General features: G+C 41.3%; 2 non-coding genes across 2 annotated transcripts; one reads left to right on the top strand and one right to left on the bottom strand.

Annotated features, from left to right (window-relative positions):
- Nucleotides 1-1,794: 1,794 nt before the first annotated feature.
- Nucleotides 1,795-1,866, top strand: trnap-ugg (transfer RNA proline (anticodon UGG)). The gene has a single exon. It is a non-coding gene; the product is annotated as a tRNA-Pro (tRNA).
- Nucleotides 1,867-1,915: 49 nt separating this feature from the next.
- Nucleotides 1,916-1,987, bottom strand: trnap-agg (transfer RNA proline (anticodon AGG)). Its single transcript has one exon. It is a non-coding gene; the product is annotated as a tRNA-Pro (tRNA).
- Between the last annotated feature and the right edge of the window lie 3,155 nt (nt 1,988-5,142).

Below are 5,142 nucleotides of genomic sequence, written 5' to 3'. Positions count from 1 at the left end.
AAATCAGACAATGTTGATTTAAGTTCATGATTTGGGTGATGTGAAGGTTGTGTGTAGTTCAAAGGAAGCATTGTGGGTGCATTGTAAGTTGTCCGGAATTGTTCTTTAATCTTTTGCATATAAAATGCTATGCATTGTTGGGTCAAGCAGGCTAGTTTCCTCTGAAAGAGGTCTCAGTGTGATGCCTGCTCTGTCTCATTTTGTCAAATAAAGAGTTGGCTTCATATCTACCAGTACTTCTCTCCGGTAACTTCGTTCGCACAGCAACAGGAGGAGGATGAGCAGTGATTTGATAGAGGTGATCAAGATGAAAAGAGGCACAGATAGAGTGGACAGCCAAATTTTTGTTTTCCTGAGGGAAAATTGCTAATACAAGGAGAACTAACTTTAAGGTGTTGGGACGAAATATAGGGTGGATATCAGAGGTCATTCTTTACACAGTGGTAGGTGCTTGGATCGTGCTATTAAGGGTAATGGTAGAGGCAGATACATAAGGGTCTCTTAGGTAGGCACATGGATGAAAGAAAAATGGATAGCTATGTGGGAAGGAAGGGTTAGACTGATCTTGGTTAAGTAGATTATAGATCATGGGCTGAAGTATTGTGCTGTACTATTCTATGTTCTATGATAAAATGTCATTTTCTTAAGCTTTGAAAGATTATGTGGTCCTTATATTGTGACAAATGAGTGAAAGGTAGGTAATACGAAGGAATTTTTTCCCAGTCACATTCTCCTGCGACTCAAATTAAACAAGGGAGTGAAGAGGCGCAAATGGTGGGGGAGGGGAGGACTAGGGGATTTAACCAGGACCTAGACACAGTCCTATTCTCTTCTGAAGAAAGTTATATTTTCTGGCACCAGTGCTAAATGCCTTCGTTTTTGCCATAACTAATTGATTGCTGTGGAGGATTCAAATCCTCTCCAGCTACGTCTCAAACCATGGGCCAGAAATGTGGAATTACAAGTGAAAGTGGAAATCAGGAATAGTGCAGATGCTGGAAACATGAAGTAAAAAGAGAACATACCCGTAAAACTCAACAGGTCGGGCAACACCTATGAAAAAAGAGAAAATGTGAACATTTTGGGTCTGCCTCTGAGTATTGGCTGGTAGACTGAATAACAGTAGTTGATTAAAGATGAAGGCATTAAGCGTTGGTGCAAAAAGACAGCTCCTATGTTATCTCGAAAGCTAGTTAAATAGCTCTGACCCTGGGGTATTTTGAAAAAAAAATACTGTCTTTAATACGAGGGGTAGACTCAACTACAATGTTAGAATGTAAGAAGATTAATATCTATCTCTGAATCGGAAGGAGTTAAAACACAACTGTTGAAGGAACATCTGATACCCCTGATCTCAATGGAAACGTGGACTAACTATCCCTTTGCCTCCACAGCAACTGAATTCGTCCAGCAATTTGTATTTCCCTTTGTTCCAGATTACAGCATCTGCAGTCTCCTTTGTGTTTTCAGTAGAATGGAATGCGTGTGACACCTCCGCGACCTTTGCAATCTGAATGGGATAGTTTTCCGAGGGTATCTCGGTGTATCGGAACCGCAGTTTTAATGTTCTACCCTCGACTCTCGGCTTAATGGTGGTTTGCAGTGGAATGTGAGCACAGAAAGTGGCCGCTCCTGCTGACGGTCTCTGTGATTGAGCGATCTCCTGTTGTCACATGCAAATGCAGATATAAAGCTTTGCGTTACTGCGATATATAAAATTAATCCTAACACATATTTTTAGATAATATCCAAGCCTTAACTCTAATTATAACATTACGCAGTCATCCTTCCGGTGGCTCGTTGGTCTAGGGGCATGATTCTCGGTTTGGGTCCGAGAGGTCCCGGGTTCAAATCCCGGACGAGCCCTTTTGCTTAAAAAAGTTAAAAAATAAACTAAATTTTTCCCAAAAAAACCGGGCTCGTCCGGGATTTGAACCCGGGACCTCTCGCACCCTAAGCGAGAATCATACCCCTAGACCAACGAGCCTACACGAGTACAGTATAAACCGCTACCTTTGATATCGCTACCGAGATTTCAACTATTATCTTGTTGCGGTTTTTATAGAATGTTATTTCACTGCCGCTGTCGATTGTTCTGTAGGTGGGGGAGCGCCCACTCGTTCCGCTCACACGGAGAATCTCCGGGAAAGAGAAAGTACTTGTAACTGTTAATAATAATAATAATAACGCTGGATATGCATGTGACGACGGGAGCTCCATGTTCTTAATGGCTAGATCTTCCTCATTTTACAACATTCTGCCAGCCAATTTTACAGGCTAAATTTTTAATTATTAGCAATATTAACATTGTTTATCAATCAAGGAAATGTAAGTATAACAAAGCCGCGGTGGACTGATAAGGTTTGAAGGCTCCGCCGTTTTGCGGCATGTTGTGCAATGTTCACGATCTGTTGATCATCCGTGAATTTTTACGCCCTTTTTTTCCCCTATTTTAAGTTGTATTGGTACATCCTTAGATTGTGCTGGTTGTTAACGCAGAAGACGTATTTCACTGTATGTTTCGATGTGCACGTAATTAATTAATAAATTAATCTAATCTGAATGCAAGACGTCTATTTATTTATTTTTTAGTTTGGGGTCGGTCCTTTTGGAACCACACTGATCCTTGTTTGCGAAGGTGCTTTCACAATGTAGTTTTAGGCAACACAGGGATTTAGACCCCTCAAGTTTGAAGAACAGAGGGGGAAACACAGATGACAGCATTACCATGGGTCTGAAGAGTTAGTCCTTGACATCACAAGTTTGGGAGGTGGGGCTGTCATAATAGCCTAGATGAATCCAGATAAAGGATCTTCACCTGAAATGTTCCGATCCATTTCCTACCACAGGTGCCGCCTGGGTTTCTTCCAGAGCTCATTTTCCTTTGCGTTATCTGCTGTCCTTTACCACTCTGAGCCAGACGGGTAGATTTTGTTAGCTTTATGATAGAAAACAAAAGATGGTTGACCCTAAGCTACTGTCCTGAGGAACTTCTATAATGATATCCTATGACTGCCAATAACTACACTCTCTTCCTTTGAATGAGGTCTGCCCTGCCTCCAACCATTGGAGTTTGATTCCAACCTAGATGGCTACTGAATTCAGTTTTCTTAATGCCACCCATGGTCAAATGTCAAGGAACATCACCTCGAACTCACAGTCGACATGTCAGCTCAGTGGCCCAAGGCTGTGATGAGGTCTGAAGCCATGTGCTCCTGGCAAAATTCAAATAGCCTTCAAAAAGTAGTGGATAGGACACAATCTATCATGTGGAAAGCCCTCCCCACTACTGAGCACATCGACACAAAATGTTGTAGCAGGAAAGCAGCATCCATCATCAGGGACCCCCACCACCCAGGTCATTCTCTCTTCTCACTGCTGCCATCAGGAAGAAGGTACAGGAGCCTCAGGACTTACACCACCATGTTTAGGAATAGTTATTACCCCTCAACCATCAGACTCTTGAACCAAAGGGGATAACTTCACTTGCCCCATCACTGAACTGTTCTCACAACCCATGGACTCACTTTCAAGGACTCTTCATCTCATGTTCTTGATACTTATTGTTTATTTACTAATTATTGCTATTTCTTTTAGAAAATGCAGTTTGTGTCTTTTGTACACAGGTTGAATGCCCAAGTTGGTGCAGTCTTTCATTGATTCTACTATGGTTATTATTCTATTATGGATTTATTGAGTATGCCCACAAGAAAATGAATTTCAGGGTTGTATATGGTGACATATATGCGCTTTGATAATAAATTTACTTTGAATTTTAAATTGACTATGAAATACAAAATAAATAAATGATGCAAAAAATAGAATAACAAGATAGTGTTCATGGATTCAAGGACTGTTCAGAAATCTGATAGTCTGAATCATTAAGTGTGTGTCTTCGGGCCCCTGATGGTAGTAATGAAGGGCTTGTCCTGGATGCTGAGGGCCCTTGGTGATGTGTGCCGCCTTCTTGAGGCACCACCCCCTGAAGACGTCCTCGGTGGTGAGGAGGGTTGCCCTCCTGATGGAGCTGCTGGGTCTGCAACCTTCAGCAGCCTCTTGTGCATTGGACCCTTCATCCCAGACACTTTCAACCAGTCAGGATGCTAGTCCTCACATAAAACATCCATAGAAATTTGCAAAAATCTTTGGTGCCATATCAAATTGCCTCAAAAAATAAAGCAGAGTTGCTTATGTGCCTTCTTCATGACTGCATCAATGCTTTGAGTACAGGGTAGATTCTCTGCTATGTTGACACCTAGGTACTTAAAGCTGCTTGCTTTACAATTTCTTCATTATGATTGCACCCCCAGCTCATGAACATCTAACTTATGAACGTCCCTACACGTGAATGAGCCGCCATAATATTAAATTAAAAAATTAGACATACCTTCATTCCTTTGAATAGCAAAGCTGGTTTACTCTCTCCACTTTTAATAATCATTCTTTCCAATCAGTATTGCTGATGCTGTTTATTACAAGGCAGTAGATCTATGGTTACCATAACAATCGTAATGTAGAATTCTGCAGATGCTGTTTCTACCCAAAGGCTGCTGGCTTGATGTCAACCTAACTCCTCTGTCAGCAGAGACAGCACCTCAGCACTGACTATATCCTGAAGTGCCAGAGACACACCAGACGAGGTACCAGCCTGGCGAAGCTGCAAGACAGAACAGGGCATAGTAAGTGGGAAAAAAAGTGATTTTTGTGCAATTTCAAACTTATAGACAACATTAAATTATAAAAGTCAATTTTATTATCAATGTAGGTATACACAAACAAAGACTGACACACAACCAATGGTCAAAGGAAGACAAATTATGCAAATAATAAGGAATAATACTGAAAACATGAAGTGTAGAGCAATTGAAAGTAAGTGATGGATCAGTTCAGAGTTGAGGTGAGGTCAGTGAGAAAATAGCTGGATTTCCCTTCGTTACTTGGGAGACTATGCCACTTAATTGGGGCAGGAGCCTGTTGCCACACAGTTTCTAACTAGCATCAGTTGCATGGACTTGTGTGGCCATTGTACTTAGAGCATTCAGTTTTAAATAGCATTTGTTGTGTGTGTTTGTGTTCAAAAAGCAGTGGTTTCTATAACTGACAGTTTGCAAGAATTAACCAGTAAGACAATTCAGAACTGTT

This window comes from Hypanus sabinus, chromosome 8, assembly GCF_030144855.1.
Source record: "Hypanus sabinus isolate sHypSab1 chromosome 8, sHypSab1.hap1, whole genome shotgun sequence".
Taxonomy (NCBI): domain Eukaryota; kingdom Metazoa; phylum Chordata; class Chondrichthyes; order Myliobatiformes; family Dasyatidae; genus Hypanus; species Hypanus sabinus.
This window is presented reverse-complemented; position numbering and strand designations above follow the sequence as displayed.